The 18,496-nt window shown below is 38.4% G+C and overlaps 1 long non-coding RNA gene across 2 annotated transcripts; it reads right to left on the bottom strand.

Annotated features, from left to right (window-relative positions):
- Positions 1-10,295: 10,295 nt before the first annotated feature.
- On the bottom strand, positions 10,296-18,176 carry LOC120110102. Of its 2 annotated transcripts, none has more exons than XR_005510851.1 (3): positions 17,205-18,176; positions 16,807-17,037; positions 10,296-13,162 (listed from the first exon to the last, which is right to left on the bottom strand). It is a non-coding gene; the product is annotated as an uncharacterized LOC120110102 (long non-coding RNA). The 2 variants fall into 2 exon arrangements; XR_005510850.1 differs by lacking the exon at positions 10,296-13,162 and adding an exon at positions 15,081-16,718.
- Between the last annotated feature and the right edge of the window lie 320 nt (positions 18,177-18,496).

Raw genomic sequence — 18,496 nt, 5'->3', positions numbered from 1 at the left:
GAAGGGTGCAAATGGACATAAAATAGATTTGCAGATTATATGTTACATCGGTCTCCTCTGTTTTTGTTTGATGTAGATCCTTTTCTGTAGTTTTGATCATATTTAGCAAGGTCTGTTTTCTTTTTTCTAAAAGCATGCATGACATGTATGACATGAAATATTGAAAATACATAATCTTCTAACCTCGCAAGGTCTGTTTACGTTTTTCTAAAAACTTGACCATGGAAATAGTGTTGTCTTTCATCTTGCATTGGATTTTGGTTTTGAATTTAGAGTTGCAAGATGAGGTGTTACAGACTCTAGATAGAGATCATCTGACCTCTTTTATCTCTCTCCCATTCACACCTCTAATTTTTTCTTTTTTATTTCTTTGTACTCCACCGGCTCTTTTAATGAGTGGGATGCCTTTTTCCTGACTTTTTTCCCTGACGTATGTGTTCCACTCTAAATGAAATCTGATGGATTGTGATGGGATAATCAATTCAAAAAACTCAAATAATTTATTAATAATTTAATTTCATTGAAACAACTTATTCCGATGCGTACCTTTTTGATGTCGTTTCCTTTCGATCCAAAATAAAATAAATAATACCTTTAGATCGGTTCGAGGCATGTAGTTACTGTCTTTGAAAGAGATTCGCCTCCTTATATTCTCGGATTCTGGTGATCCCTTTCCAAGATACAACGGACCGTTGATTTTGTAGATGTGCACAGTACTACAAAATCTTTTGAACTCTGCAGGGATTTTTCTGTATGCTCGTACACAATTAATTTAGAGCCAAAAGATGAAGAGTGATCGACGAAGAGGAGACCAACAACAAGATAACCTCTCTTGTCTTCTCCCCCTCACCGCTTGAAAGCAAGAAAATCGGAAAAGACAGAAAAAACTGCAGAAGGAAAAAGCTCTAATGGATGTGAAAAGAAGGAATTAAATGAGAGTGAGAGGACTCTCCTCTCTCTCCCATCTGGAGTAACATTGGAGCCCAACGTCTCATTGCTTTTAGGATGGTTTTAAATGAGTTTAAATGGAGAAAAACGGTTCACAACCGTTTCAAATTTCAAATTCAAAACTCTTACATTTCCCACCATTTTGAAATTTTGAATTTTTTTTGAGATAATTTTGAAAATGTCAAAATTTTGAAAATTCAAAGTACGAGCATTCAGTACACTTAGCTTTCAATGAAAGATGTCTTCCGGACTTGAACCTTCATCTAGTTGGTATTTCGCCATCCACACCGGTCCGAAGTGAACAAAGTCTTGAACTTGGACTTTATGTATAGATTTTAAAATACCGAACAACTAAGAGTTGACCCTGCATGTGAGTTCCGTCGGGGTAGCGCATTACGGCCGTGGGCAGGTATCTTGTTTTGTGAGTGTCTCTTAGAGAACAAGCCTTAATTCTCTATTTGACTGCAGCCCCACAGTCATACTCATATCGGTGATATCTCCAAGGGTATACTGCAACTCTATACCCTGCTATAATAGCCTTGATATCATTAAGGCATTACGCCATCTAGTGCAGTTGAGCACCTGCTCCATAGAGATGGGTAGTGAACCATGTTTACTTTAAATTTGGTGCTCCGACCAGCTACTCAGTCAGCTTGTTTGTCCCATTGAACCTACATTTTGGGATCTCCAGGTAGATAGGTTGGGTTGCCACTGACGATGACTCAAAAATAGGCTTTAAACCCACCCCCCTCAAAGCATATTGAACTTGTCCTCTCGACAAGCCCTTGGTCAGATGATCTGCCAAGTTCTCTACTGATTTAATATAACTTAAAGTCATAGTTCTAGTAGATGTGAGCTTCCTTAAAATTTTATATCGAAGCTCAATGTGCCTAGACGACTTCGAGTTGTGATTTTTACTTTTCACTTTTGCTATAGTCGCCTGATTATCACAGTTAATTAGAATAGCAGGAATAGGCTTATCCATCATGGGAATATCTGATAACAGACCCCTAAGCCAATCTGCTTCTCCACCAGCTAACTCTAAGGCCACCATTTCAGCCTCCATGGTGGATCTAGTAATCAAGGTCTGCTTGGAAGATTTCCAAGCGACTGCACCACCACCTAGTGTAAAAACAAATCCACTAGTGGCCTTTGTGTCTTTGGAGTCAGAGATCCAGTTAGCATCACTATACCCTTCTAGTACAGTGGGAAAACCAGAATAGTATATCCCGTAGTTAATAGTACCCTTCAAATATTTAAGAAGCCTTTCTATTGCATCCCAATGTATTTTATCGGGGTTACTAGTGTATCTACTCAGTCTTCCTACAACATAGGAGATATCAGGTCTTGTACAGTTAGATAAATACATAAGACTTCCAATTAATTGAGAATACTTTAATTGGGAAACACTATCCCCACCATTTTTCTTTAATTTTATGCTAGGATCATATAGGGTGCTAACTGGCTTACAATTTTCGTACCCAAATTTCTTTAACACTTTTTCAACATAGTGAGATTGACTCAGAACAATCTCATTTTGTGTCCTTATAATTCTGAGTCCTAAGATTACTTTAGTTAACCCTAGATCTTTCATCTCAAAATTGTCACTCAAGTATTTCTTCACTTCTAAAATTGTGACATGTTCACTACCAAAAATTAAAATATCATCTACGTATAAACATAGGATAATAATAGACCTATCAGATATTTTCCAATATACACATTTATCGAAGTCACAAATATTAAAGCCATATGATAAAATGACTTGGTCAAACTTTTCATGCCACTGTATAGGAGCTTGTTTTAATCCATATAAGGATTTGACTAGCTTACACACTTTATTCTCTTGACCAGGAACTACAAAATCTTCTGGCTGCTCCATATAAATTTCTTCATCTAACTCGCCATTAAGAAAGGCGGTTTTCACATCCATCTGATGGATTTCAAGTTTATATAATGCTGCCAATGCTATAAGCAACCGAATTGTAGTTATCCTAGTGACTGGAGAATAAGTGTCAAAATAGTCCATTCCTTCCCTTTGACTAAAATCTTTAGCAACTAATCTAGCTTTGTATTTTCCAATGGATCCATCAGGATTTTGTTTCCTTTTAAAGACCCATTTGCATCCTAGTGGTCTAGACCCTGGAGATAAGTCGGTTATCACCCATGTATTGTGTGAAAGGATTGATTCCATCTCACTTTTAATGGCTTCCTCCCATAGAAGTGCATCACTGGATTTCATTGCTTCAGCATATGTCAAAGGTTCATCTTCAACAAGAAATGTGTAAAAATCATCTCCTAGGTTTTTCTCTATCCTAGGTCTCTTGCTCCTTCTAAGTTCGACTTCGGATTCTATTTCAGTATTATCATTTTGTGATTTAGAGGATTCTCCTATTTCTAACTTTCTCTTTTCTTTCATAGGAAACACATTCTCAAAAAATACTGCATTATCCGATTCTTTAATAGTGTTTGGCGTAATTTTAGGTACATCTGATCGTACTACTAAGAATCGGTATGCATTACTATTTTTCGCGTACCATATAAAAACTGCATCAAAAGTCTTAGGAGACAATTTAGTCATCTTGCTAGAGTTAATTTTAACTTTTGCAAGACAACCCCAAACTTTGAAATATTTTAGACTAGGTTTTCTACCTACCATAACTCATTTGGTGTTTTCTGATTTTCTTTAAATGGTATACGATTAAGTATTTTACATGTTGAAATTAGAGCTTCACCCCACAAATTATTGGGAAAACCAGAACTAGTAAGCATTGAGTTAATTATGTCAATAAAAGTTCTATTTTTTCTTTCAGCAACTCCATTTGACTGAAGAGAATAAGGGGCAGTAGTTTCATGTATAATTCCATGTTCTTCACAAAATTTTCCAAATTTTGTTGAACTATATTCTCCTCCTCTATCTGACCTAAGTCTTTTTATTGTTTTCTGGGTTTGATTTTTAACCTCTGATTTATAAATTTTAAATTTTTCTAAGGCTTCATCCTTAGTTTTTATTAAATATATATAACAATATTTTGACATATCATCTATAAAGGTAATAAAGTATTTTTTTCCTCTTCTCATCAAAATACCGCTCATCTCGCAAATATCACTATGTATTAAATCAAGTAGGTTAGAACTTTTACTTGTTGATTTAAATGGTTTCCTAGGTTGTTTAGCTTGAACACAAATTTCACATTTTTTGTTCTTCTCTAAATTATATTTAGGAATTAAATCTAAACTCATCATTCTTTTGAGGGTATTATTATTCACATGTCCAAGTCTACTATGCCACATTTCTAAAGAGTCGATATGCATAACAAGTGGAGAAGAAACATTTTTATTCATACTGTTGCATGGTAATATACTCAATTTAAATAACCCATTAGCAACATAGCCCCTCCTGACAAATGTCCCACCTTTGGTAATTACAACCTTGTTTGATTCAAACACTAATTTAAAGCCTAACTGACTCAAAAGGAAACCACTAACAAGATTCTTGCTAACATCTGGCACATATTGCACGTTCTGGAGAGTAAGAAATTTTTCAGATGTGAACTTCAATTTTACTTCTCCTTCTCCAATCACTTGTGCAATACTGGAGTTGCCCATGGTCATAGTTCTCCCTTTAACCTCCTGGTAGAAAGAAAAAGAGGAAATATTAGAACAAATATGGACAGTAGCTCCTGTGTCAATCCACCAATCGGTTGGATTGTATGCCAGGTTTAACTCAAATTTCGAGATTACTAATCTGTCCTCGGTTCCAACAGAGCCAAAACTAGTTATCATGTTTGCCTGAGGAGTCACTTTGTCACCTTGCCCCTTGACCTTGTCCTTTCTATGTCTACACTGTTTGGCGTAGTGTCCTGGTTTTCCACAGACATAACATGTTCTCTTGTTCCATTCCTTTTGAATCTTCGGTTTTGGCTTCTCAAAATATTTCTCGGATTTATTCCTCGAGAAGTTAGTTTTCTTTGTTTCCACTAAGTTTGCCTTTGCACTAACTTCTGAGTCATTACCCAAGTCCTGTTTATGGTTATTCCTATGTTTTTCCACTATTTGAAGGGACACTAGTACTTGATCCAAAGAGAGGGTATGTCTCCTATGCTTCAAAGAGATTTTAAAATTCGTCCAGGAAGATGGGAGCTTTTCTATGAGGGTTGCTGCCTGTATTCTCTCATCAATAGGGATACCCATTGCGATGATCTTCGCCACTATATTTTAGACTTCATGTGCTTGATCAATTACTGATTTGTGATCTACCATTTTGTAAGAAAAATATTCTCCTATGATGAACTTCTCTTCTGATTCGATTTCTTTACCATACTTTGACTCAAGTTCATTCCACAACATCTTAGCCGTACCTTCAGCTCTAGAGTAGATGTCGTATAAGTTATCATTTAGTGCACTAAGTATCAAACTTTTGCACAAACGATCATCTCTCTCAAATTTGTATTTAGCAGCTGATCTGCCAGGTTCATGATCCATTGGGTCCTTAGTTGAAGGATTGTTTGAAACCACATAATATAAATCTAATGTGTCTAACCAAGACTCCATCTTTGTTTGCCATCTAACAAAATTTTTTCCTTCGAATGACTTGGGTTTCAAGATATCGTTTAATGAGTTCTTAACTTTGTCCATCTTTGTGTTTTGGAAACAAATCTCTTTCAAAAATTGATGGAATAATCAACTCAAAGAACTCAAATAATCCACAGATAATTTAATTTCACTGAAACAACGGGTTCCGATGCGTACCTCTTTGATGTCGTTTCCTTTCAATCCAAAATAAAATAAACAATACCTGTAGATCGGTCCAAGGCGTGTAGTCACTGTCTTTGAAAGAGATTCGCCTCCCTATATGCACCGGATTCTGGTGATCCCTTCCCAAGATACAACAGATTATTGATTTTGTAGACGTGCACAGTACTACAAAATCTCTTGAACTCCGCAGGGATTTTTCTGTATGCTCGTACACAATTGATTTAGAGCCAAAAGATGAAGAGTGATTGGCGAAGAGGAGACCAACAGTAAGATAACCTCTCTTGTCTTCTCCCCTCACCGCTTGAAAGCAAGAAAATCAGAAAAGACAGAAAAAACTGCAGAAGGAAAAGCTCTAACGGATGTGAAAAGAAGGAATTAAATGAGAGTGAGAGGGCTCTCCTCTCTCTCCCATCTGGAGTAACGTTGGAGCCCAACGTCTCATTGCTTTTAGGATGGTTTTAAATGAGTTTAAATGGGGAGAAACGGTTCACAACCGTTTCAAATTTCAAATTCAAAACTCTTACGGATTGTTCATTTTTAATCAAATAACAGCTATTACTGTGTAATCATCAAATAAAACTATAATATTTGTAAGGCAGTTTGATCTTCACAAAGCTGTTGGGTAAGGTACTTATTTTCTGAAAGGTCTGTTTTTTCATTTTTTTTGTGCAGGACCAACTTGAATGATAAAAATATTTTCAGTTCACAATCAAAATGAATCAGATCATCTAGGGAATACAGAAAAACATCAAAAAGTCTATTATCATGCAGCAGAAAAGAAGGAAACAAATGCATTAAGTTCGAATGCTGGTCCTTACGATTGATTCACAAGGACTGCTAAATAAAGAACAAGGACTTCAGAAAATTTTGCTGGATTCACAAGGACAACTAAATAAAGAACAACAGATGGATATATATTGCCAACGCAAGAGAATGAACCATATAAGGATAGTGTTGGGAAAAATACAATCAAGAAACAATGGTACCGCAAACTTCTTTTTCCTTTTTGTGTAATTAAATAGGATATCACTTACTAAGCAACAATCATCTCTACAATCTACTCAAGCAATTAACAGGCAAAATAATCAAGCAATCCAGAAATAAGAGACAACACAATTTTTAACGTAGAAAATCCTTGAAAAAAAACTACGGGACCTAATCCAGCCAAAAACTTCCATTATTTAGAATAATAGGATTACAATAGACTTTCTTTAGATCAATTAGAGACAGCACAAACATTAACAAAATAATCTTGGCTTCCAGAACAAGAATATTTATTACCAATAAGGTGGATTTCAACAATAAACAATAAAATAGAGAATAGATCTCACCAATTGTTAATGCTTGAAATAATTAATAGAGAAGGCTTTTCAAAAATCCAAACCGTTCAATCTGTAGCTCTCAATGCCGGAATAACATCCAGAACTTTCAGCCAAATTTGGATACAATCAACTTTTCGATCATATGACAAAGCGACACTTTTTTTATCTCATCTTCTTCTCTGTTTTTCTTTTTTTTTTCTCTTCCATTTTTTAGTAGAGCCCCAAGACTCCCGGTTTCTTTTTCGATTCCCTCACCCAAACCGGTGGTTCATCCTTATCCTCTTTTTTTTTTAAAAAAAAATCAAATGAGATGGGTCTCACATGAGGAGGGACCACAATAACAAATCTCCCCCTCTCGACTCATGTGGGAGGTTCCACCAAGCCCACTTTCTCTTTACAAGCATAAAAAATTGGACAGTATATTGGATATATAAATGTTATGATGAGGAAATCTTAATTGGCCATCATGCCCCAAATTTAGGACATAACATGGCCATGTTACCGAAGCAGTAACACGAAGCCAGCATAGTAATCCTATAGGAAAATCCATCTCATACAGAATATAAAAGGATCCTAATATCTCATCAGCTAAATAATGAAACAAGTTGCTAGGACAAAGCTTCTAAACTCAACATTCAAATGTTCAAAGTCCCACAATTTCAAAAAATCCATAAATGATTAGTTAATTAACTAAAATTTTGCTACAAAAGCTTCTTAGCACGAACTCTGAGCTTAAATCATTCCCCGCTCCTAGCTTCCTTATTCGTCTGAAAAAGTTAGAAAGAGAGAGAGAGGAGGGGAGGGGGGGGGGGGGGGGCTTACATAGCTCAGTAAGTAAATCTTACACTACTTTGTTGGATCAAGCATAAGTTTTCATATGAATCAATACATAATTACCAAAAATAACTATCATTGTAAAATAGAACATTTAATAATAATAGTATAATAAAAAAAAGTCATAAATCAATCATGCTCTTGTATATGCATAAAGCATACTCATTTTATAAATATGGTTCCAAGTGCATGGCATAAACAAAGTCATAAATCATACTAACTTCATAAATAAAACCATAGATTATTTGTTATTTTGCCACATCATAATTCATAATAATTCTCCTCGACTAAATGCTAAGGTCACTATTATATCCGTGACAGGGCCGTAATCGATAAAGTACCAACTACTATTACCTATTGGCGGGATTATATGGCAACTACTATTATCTGTCGGTTGTATGTTAACTATTATTATCCATTGGGAGGATCGTATGCCAATTACTATTATTCACTGGCAGGATCATATAGAAGTAACTCCGGATGTCGATCTATCCAACTTTTAGTGGCCATACATAGTTATTTGAGAGCCTTTTACCATATCTTCTTAAAATAGATTTCCTAGTTCTAAACAAATCATTAATATTAAAACACTCATGGAACCATTCTTTCATGACACAACATGAGTTTCATAATATCATATGCTTGATCCTTAATTTTTTTTAAAAAATACAAAATATTAATGTCGAACATCATCTTCATCTTTTATAAAGTTTTACGTATTGAAAACAACCAGTAATTTGAAAACTAGTAAGGAGTGTCCGGATTCCTTATCTTTTTCGCATTAAACTCTCAAAATTTAACTACGAATCACCTGAACCTATTCAAAGCTATGCAAAGCCCAATTATTTCATATTTAATATGTTCAATGGTATTAAAATTTGAAGAGAGAGAAAAAGGGGGGATTGGTCGGTTGATAGCATTTGGTGGCTCCAAATGGGTTAGATCTAAACAATTCGATTGATAAGTCATGAAGCAGGATCAATAGTGAGTTTTAGGGATACTCAATAAGGACCAGAATGATCGGTCTGACATGCTGCCCGAGTACTAAGACGTTTCAGGGCCTCTTTACTAGGATCAACTTAGGTCCACACATAAAAGGGAGATGGGACTCTATACCGGGACCATGAATCAAGTAGAGGGAGAGAAACAAGTAGGGTTGGAACCGGGCTTGGACTGGGCCGACTTTGGGTTGGGCTACAAGGAAGGCCCGAAAAAGTTCAAATAGGACTTGGGCTAAAATATAGAGCTCATTTATTTTCAGGCCAAGCTTAGGTATCTAATTAGCCCATGCCCAAGCTTAAGCCTGGACAAGGCCCGAAACCGAGCTCAAATTCTGGCCCAAACCCAGCCCAGTTCAACACTCTACATATTGCATTTTTCTTCTGGATCTGGGTAAGTAAATCTGATTTACTGTGTGTATTTCTACTGATTCATCCTACAATGTAGGAAGCACATACGGACTCAAACTCCAGTATCCTGGAAAGCGTGTATTACTGTGTCTTCGCTCTCTGGCCCCTTGAATCTGACGACATTCGTAGAATACCAATTAATTCCTACACAAAATAGATAAAGTAGTTAACTTGTACTAATTTTGAGATGGATTAATTTATCAGAGTAATCATTCATGTTCTCTGCAACTACAGCACTTTTCCTTTGTGTGCTTTCTTCGCACAGGCTAGTCATACATCTATTATTTTCTTTCGAGCAATGCAAGTCTCCCTCCCGGTGGGACTTCGAGTTGGCTCTCATGGATTGAATTCATTGAACTCTGATGGGTTTAAACAAGCGATGTTTGCCGAGCATTTGCGATTAATGCTGCATGGTTGGGTCGAGGGAATTTTTCTTCACTTCTGGGCTTTTTCAGTCACAAGAATAAGAAGCGCAGCCCTTCTGGTAGCGACATTCCAATGCAGAGGATGGCCTCTGAAATTCCTAAGGGCTCGTTTGGTTCGCGGGAAGCATTTTCCTTCCTAGAAATATGATTCCTGGAAAACAAATTCCTAGAAAGAGGATGCCTAGGAAAGTACTTTTGGCATGTTTGGTTGACCATGGGAAAGTGACAAATTTCTAAGGTGCTTATGTTTGGTTGGCCATCCACTTTCCTAGGAAAGTTATATATAATTCCTATTATGCCCTTAATAAAAATTAGGTTTTTAATGCCTCTTTAATGCTTCTTTAATGCTGAAGGGACTTTTTGGGAAAAAGTAAAAATGGAGTGATTCCCGCCTCATGGGAAAGTAACTTTCCCATGTTTCTCATGGGAAAGACTTTCCCATGAAATGTGGGAATCACATTCCCATGGGAATACAATTTTCCCTTCTCTCTCCTTTGAAAACTCCAACCAAACAAGAGGCATCTCATTACTTTCCCGTTGACCACACTTTCCCCCCTTCTTTTCCCGCGAACCAAACGAGCCCTAAGAGTTCTCACAGCGTCCAGCAACCAACTGCTCTGAAAGGAATATAATGTCCTCGTCAATGCCGTTTGTGACGCAATGGGCTATGGTCCACTCCACAAATTCGGACGGGCCCAATCGGGTTTGGGTCAGGCCCGGGCAGGAGTGTGGCCCGGCCCAGATCAGCCCATATCCAGCTCTAGAAATGGGGATGGTTTTTTTTTTTTCGTTGCAATGTGGAGAAGGAGAAAGGCCTCCTCTTGCAATGTGGTTGTAAATTCTATTCAATCCTTCCATGGAGCCTTCTCAACTCCATGTTTGATTGGAGTTGTTCGGATGACAGTGATGATGATGGAGATAATCGAACCTTGCAATATGATCATGATGCTTGATTGATAAGTAGGGAAATGCAGTGGATTGCCACCATTCCAGACTGAACCTGGAATCTAATCTCTATGTTGAGACAGGGGGTTGCTAGCTGGTTTATTCTTAAGGTAAGGAATTGATTCCATTTAAATTGCCGTGGTTGAGGACAAAGATTGGAGCACTGGAAATATAAAAATGTGTGAAGAAATTTGCGAGCTCATTAGATGCATCTGTGGTGGACCTATTAATTAGAAAAGTGGGCTGCTGATTGAACTCATTCCTCAATAAGTTCTACTACAAGAATCCTGCCCATTGTTCATCTAAGCAAAGGCAGTAGGGAGACAGTTTCTGATCCTATAATTCATCAGCATAGTCTTTTCCTGTCTTTTATGAAGCTAAGGCAAATTCTTGTACGTGAAAGACACTTAAAGAGATGTGTAAAGCCTTAAGCAAATTGTTGGAAGCAATACTGAGAGTTTGTATTCTTGAGGAGAAACAGCTTCAGAGAGAGTCTTTCTGGAGGATAAAAGAATAAATTCTGTATCCCTCATGATCAAGTTCTAACAGGGAGGTTGGAGTATTTTCATGTGAGCTGCATGTGGGTATGAATGTTCCACTGTGACCATGACAAGGACTTCCACATAATACTGGGGCCTCAGCCTATCTCTGTGGGCCCATCGTATCCGGCGTGCATCGTCGTGTTGCCATGTGGCGCAATCTGCATCAACAAGATGCATCATGGAGGGCCAAAAAGAAGGCACCTGGAAAACTGCCTTTCCAACTTTGAGGGGAATGCAATCCATCAGTAGACCCTGATCATCATGTTCTTTGCTCGCCACCGCCGACCTAGCCGATGGCTGAGGTTGTCCTAATGGTGGAACACCATTAGTGAGGTTTGTGGGGCTTCTGAAATTGTTTTAAAACTTACCATGGAGAGAAGCATTGTGCTAGACAACATCATTGTGATTACATTGAAGATGCTCAAAATGTTAGATGGGCATCCCTCACCAACCCAACCTCCCTCCCCTTCTTAAAATTACAAAAAAAAAAAGAAAGAAAAAATAAAAAGAGAGTGCTCCTGATGTGCTTGAGATCAACTTGGTGAGTGGAGTAAGATGAGCCTTCCCAAGCTGAACCTAGGCTAGTAATATGCAATGGAACAGAGAGACATAGCTTTCCTTTAGTTTGTTTTCTTGTGCGTCTAGAAACTACTAGATCATGAATTTATTTAACTATCATAATCATCAAAGCCGAGCATTCTTTATGCACAGTCTTTTGATGGTATACAATGATATTTTGGAACATCAAATCCAAGAATCCTTTTTATAAACATCACTTAAGGGTGTAAAGAGAAGCTAATGATTTGATCAGCCTTTAAATTACTAAACTCTAGAAGATCCCCCATCAAGAGTTTAATCAATTGATGCATTTGTCATCACATTAAGAATGCTAATGGATTTTATAGATGTTTAGTGAGCAGCAAGAGTTCAGATGATTGAAAACAGTAAAAATATTTTGCATGATTAGGAGATGGGCCTTCCATGAGCAGAGGAAAATGGGATGCTAAATAAATAGGACCCTTTCTATTAGTGCGGTTGGCAATCACTTTTAGATACTTGATTGTGTCTTGCATTTGTGCTTTGGTTTCCTTCTGTCCTTTTGATTATTAGATAACCTATGCATCCAATGATCGAAGGTAGTCTCAAAATGTTGTGTTTTTTAATATTAACTTTCTCATCATAGTTCACTAGGCCAACTTTCAGAGTTCAACAAACATCACTGAAAATGAATAAGAGTAGCTAATATTTTGATTCTGGTAATTATATGAGAAAATTAATGTTAAAAATAGTTTACAATGAGTTCTGCTTTTTACGAGAATCGTAGTTACTAAGCTCTCCATTGAGCACTTTGTGGAAGTGGAATGGTCTTGATGATGGTGATGATGATATATTATGAGGTTGTCTGGTGGAAAAAGAGAGAGATGTCCTCCTCAAGCATAGTAAATAAGAATACTTTTGATTTTTAAATATGTTTTGATGGATCTTTGCAGGGCCTAGATTGCCTAGAGTCTAGCATCAATTCTTCGAAGAGTGACTTGCAGGGCCTAGATTGCCTAGAGTCTAGCATCAATTCTTCGAAGAGTGACTTGCAGGGCCTAGATTGCCTAGAGTCTAGATGACAAGTATCCAATTTGGAATGCTACCTATGTCTCATCAAACTAATTGAATTGTTAACCTGTGACATCTCTTGTAGGAGCTAATAATGGCCATGACCTATTGCAGAGATGTCACAAATAATGGCCATGACCTTTTGCACAAATGTATTACTGTAATCTATTTTGAACCATCAAGCTAATGCCGAAAATTTGTACAATTGTCTATTGAACCAGTGTGCTTTCTTTTCTATTGATCAGTCTGGAAAAAAATTTGTACCCTTTAGAGCCATATCTTCTATCAGCATTTCGTTTTCCCTTGCCTCACAAGCGTTCTGCACCCGACATGCCCCATTCTTTCACATGTTGCTTTCCACACTTGTTCTTCTGTTAATGAGGAATGCAGTCATATGAATGGCTGTGTTATTCCAGCGTTCGTTCAGATATATTTGATGCAATTTGAGTTGCATGGACCAATATATATGTTTCTTGAATAATGAAATCAAAACATGAAGAAGTCATAAAGTTACACAGAATTACGAATAATGAAATCAAAATAATTACAAAGAATGTTATTGTGAGGACCCGTGTGGGCGTGTGTTTAGTCCTACATCGGTTATTCGCTGGGTAGATCTTGGGTACTTATACAGGATCAAGGAACCCAAATAATACCTTCCGGCTAGCCATTTTGGATGAGGTCCTGGGTGGTTACAAATGGTATCAGAGCAGACCCGACCCATAACTTATGTGGACTAGGGGACACTGCAGCACGGATCCATTGGGGTTGACCACGGACCGATCGTAGTGTTTGTGATTAGATTTGAATGGATTTAAACCCTTGCCCGACGAAGACGTCAGGGCTTGAACAGGGGGAGTATGTGAGGACCCGTGTGGGCATGTGTTTAGTCCTACATCGGTTATTCGCTGGGTAGATCTTAGGTACTTATACAGGATCAAGAAACCCAAACAATAACTTCCAGCTAGCCATTTTGGGTGAGGTCCTTGGTTGTTACAAATGGTATCAGAACGGACCCGGCCCATAATTTATGTGGACTAGGGGACACTGCAGCACGGATCTATTGGGGTTGACCACAGACCGATCGTGGTGTTTGTGATTAGATTTGAATGGATTTAAACCCTTAGCCAGACGAGGACGTCAGGGCTTGAACAGGAGGAGTATGTGAGGACCCGTGTGGGCGTGTGTTTAGTCCTATATCGGTTATTCGCTGGGTAGATCTTGGGTACTTATACAGGATCAAGGAACCAAAACAATAACTTCCAGCTAGCCATTTTGGGTGAGGTCCTGAGTTGTTACAAATGGTATCAGAGCGAACCCGGCCCATAACTTATGTGGACTAGGGGACACTGCAGCACGGATCCATTGGGGTTGACCACGGACCGATCGTGATGTTTGTGATTAGATTTGAATGGATTTAAACCCTTAGCCTTACGAGGACGTCAGGGCTTGAACAGAGGGAGTATATAAGGACCCGTGTGGGCGTGTGTTTAGTCCTACATCGGTTATTTGCTGGATAGATCTTGGATACTTATACAGGATCAAGAAATCCAAACAATAACTTCCGGCTAGCCATTTTGGGTGAGATCCTAGGTTGTTACAGTTATACATGACAACTTTGATCCGTCGAAGGGTGCAAATGGCTAAAGTTAGAGCATCAGATGGATTCAACTGATACATAAAATAGATTTGCACATTATATGTTACATCGGACTCCTCTGTTTTTGTTTGATGTAGATACCCTTTCTGTAGTTTTGATCATACCTAGCAACTACTGAAATATTGAAAATACATAATATTCCATCCTCGCAAGGTTTGTTTTCGTTTTTCTAAAAACTTGAGCATGGAAATAGTGTTGTCTTTCATCTTGCATTGGATTGTGGTTTTGAATTCAGAGTTGCGAGATGAGGTGTTACAGACTCTAGATGGAACTCGTCTGACCTCTTTTATCTCTCTCATTCACATCTCTAATTTTTCCCTTTTATTTCTTTGTACTCCACCAGCTCTTTTAATGAGTGGGATGCCTTTTTCCTTATTTTTTCCCTGATGTATGTGTTCCACTCTAAATGAAATCTGATGGACTGTACATTTTTAATCAAATAACAGCTATTACTGTGTAATCATCAAATTAAAGTATAATATTTGCAAGGCATTTTGATCTCCACAAAGCTGTTGGGTAAGGTGCTTATTTTTTGAAAGGTCTGTTTTTTAATTTATTTTGTGCAGGACCAACCGAATGATAAAAATATTTTCGATTCACAATCAAAATGAATCAGATCATCTAGGGAATACAGAAAAACATCAAAAAGTATACTATCATGCAGCAGAAAAGAAGGAAACAAATGCATTAATTTCGAGTGCCAGTCCTTATGATTCAATCACAAGGACTGCTAAATAAAGAACAAGGACTTCAGAAATTTTTTCTGGATTCACAAGGACAGCAAAATAAAGAACAACAGACGGATATATATCACCAATGCAATAGAGTGAACCTTATAAGGATAGGAACTCACAGGTCGAGCCCTATCGAGCCAGATCGAGCAGAACATATCTCATGCTAGCTGATGCATCAGCCAGCTGACAGATTTCTGGCACTCAAATATAGCTTCCAAACAAAAACACTGGGGGTACCAACTACTATTACCTATTGGCGAAATTAAATAGCAACTAGTACTATCTATCTGGGTCGTACGTCAACTATTATTACCTATCAAGAGGATTGTATACCAACTACTATTACCGACTAGCCGAATTGTATAGAACTAGCTCCGGATATCGATTTATCTAACTTTTAGAAGCCATACATAATTATTCAAGAGCTTTTTACTATATCTTTTTAAAACATTTTTTTTAAAATTATTTTTTCCTGAATCATATTTTCTTAAATTGTAATTTCTTGAAACATATGTTCTTAAATCATATATAAATAAATAGTTTGTAAAGCACTAAATAGTATTATAGATTTCATAATTCTAAATAAATCATTAATATTAAAGCATTAATGGAACCATTCTTTTATGACACATTATGAGTTTCAAAATGACATATACTCGATCCTTAAGTTTTTAAAAAATACGAAACATTAATGTCGAACATCATCTTCATCTTCTATAAAGTTTTAAGTATTAAAAACAACCAGTAATTTAAAAACTAGTAAGGAGTGTACGGGTTACTTATCTTTTTCACATTAAACTCTCAAAATTTAACTATAGGAATCAACTAAACATATTCAAAGCTATGCAGAGCCCAATTAATTCGCATTTAATAAGTTCATTGGTATTACATTTTGAAGAGAGAGAAAAAAAGGGAAAGATTGGTCGATTGACGGGGTTTGGCAGCTCCGAGTGGGCCAGATCTAAACAATTCAATTGATAAGTCATGAAGCAGGGACTTCCTTAAGGCTAAAAGCATTCAACAAGGAGCTTCAATAGTGAGTTTCAGGGATACTCAACAAAGACCGAGATGATCAATCCGACATGCTGCCCGAGTACCAAGACATTTCAAGGCCACTTTTCTGGGATCAACTTAGGTCCACACAGAAAAGGTAGACGAGACACAATACTGGACCCATGAATCAAGTAGAGGGAGAGAAATAAGTAGGGCTAGAATTGAGCTCGGGCTAGGCCGACTTTGGGTTCGGCTACAGGCAAGGCCCGACAAAGTTCATATAGGATTTGTGCTTAAATATAGAGCCGGCCTTAGGAATTAATTAGCCCGTGCCCAAGCTTGAGGGCAGATAAGGCCCGAAACCCAGCCCAGTTCAACACTCTACGTATTGTATTTTTCTTCTAGATCTGGGTAAGTAAATCTGATTTACTGTGTGTATTTCTACCGATTCATCCTACAATGTAGGAAGCACATATGGATTCAACTCCCGTATCATGGAAAGAGTGTATTACTGTGTCTTCGCTCCCTGGCCCCTTGGATCTGATGACATTCGTAGAATATCAATTAATTCCTACACAAAATAGATAAAGCAGTTCACCTGTGCTAATTTTGAGATGGATTAATTTACCAGAGTAATCATTCATGTCCTCTGCAGCTACAGCACTTCTCCTTTGTGCGGCAAAGCCGGAGGTCCGGCAGAAGGCGGTGAGCCATGGCCGGCGATGGCGACCGGCGGGAAGAGGCGCGGAAATTAACCAAAAATAGGGCCAAACAGGGGGCCCTTTGCTAGGTCGTTTTTGAGTCCCAGCCCGCTCGCTGGTGGGTGGGCTTCGGCGCGGCCAGGGGAGACGCTGAGGCCCTAGGGGACGAATGCCGACGACGGAGATGGCCCGAAAAAGAGGAAAACAAGCTCGGTAATAGGGTCAGAACAGGGTCTTTTTTCGCCATTGTTCCCGGCGAAATCCAACCCGGCGACAAGATCTATCAAGGGGAAAAATAAATAGAAGGGAGATGGGAGCTTCATACCTCGTCTCCAACGAGATTCATGGCCGCAATTCTGGTGGGCACAATGACGGGACACAATGAATTGAAGGGGGAAAAACAGAGAAGGCGAGAGGTGGTGCCTGGTGGCGGAGGGTCACGGAGGGAGGGGATAGAAGACTTCCTAGGGTTCCGCCCGAGTCCGGCGGCCCTATGAGTCCATTTTCATCGCCGTTTCTCTTGCACGTGCACCGCGCGTGCCGCACAATGGGGCTGGCTTCTGCGGTTCAGGCCGGTCCAATGCAAGGCTGGGCCTCAGAATGCCTCAATAAGCACACCGTGGTATTAGACACCAACTTCTAAAGGGTTGGCATAGGCTGATATCTGGTTGTAAATTCTATTCAATCCTTCCATGGAGCCTTCTCAACTTGAAATTCCTCTCTTTAGTTGACACGATTTTCACCATATTTGATTGGAGTTGTTTAGATGACAGTGATGATGATCGAGATAATCGAGCCTTGCAATATGATCATGATACTTGATTGACAAGTGGGGAAATGCAGTGGATTGTCACCTTTCCAGACTGAACCTGGAATCTAATCTCTATGTTGAGACAGGGGGTTGCTTGCTGGTTTAATCTTAAGGCAAGGAATTGATTCCATTTAAATAGCTGTGTTTGAGGACAAAGATTGGAGCATTGGAAATACAAAAATGTTTGAACAAATTTGCGAGCTCATTAGATGCATCTGTGGTGGACCTATTAATTAAAAAATTGACCTGCTGATTGAACTCATTCCTCAATAAGTTGTACTACAAGAATCCTGCCCATTGTTCATCTAAGCAAGGAAACAGTTTCTGATCCTAGAATTCATCAGCAAAGTCTTTTCCTGTCTTTTATAGAGCTAAGGCAAATTCTTGTACGTGAAAGACACTTAAAGAGATGTGTAAAAGTTTAAGCAAATTGTTGGAAGCAATACTGAGAGTTTGTATTCTTGAGGAGAAACAGCTTCAGAGAGAGTCTTTCTGAAGGATAAAAGAATAAATTCTGTATCCCACATGATCAAGTTCTAACAGGAAGGTTGGAGTATTTTCATGTGAGCTGCATGCGGGCATGAATGTTCCACTGTGACCATGACAAGGACTTCCACATAATACTGGGGCCTCAGCCTATCTCTGTGGGCCATCGTATCCGGCGTGCATCGTTGCGTTGCCATGTGGCACAATGTGGATCGACAAGATGCATCATGGAGGGCCAAAAGAAGGCAGCTGGAAAACAGCCTTTCCAACTTTGAGGGGAATGCAATCCATCAGTAGGCCCTGATCATCATGTTCTTTGC

Source organism: Phoenix dactylifera, chromosome 1 (assembly GCF_009389715.1).
Source record: "Phoenix dactylifera cultivar Barhee BC4 chromosome 1, palm_55x_up_171113_PBpolish2nd_filt_p, whole genome shotgun sequence".
In the NCBI taxonomy this organism is placed as follows: Eukaryota; Viridiplantae; Streptophyta; class Magnoliopsida; order Arecales; family Arecaceae; genus Phoenix; species Phoenix dactylifera.
Note: the sequence above shows the minus strand (reverse complement) of the source record. Positions and strands in the feature narration are given on the sequence as shown.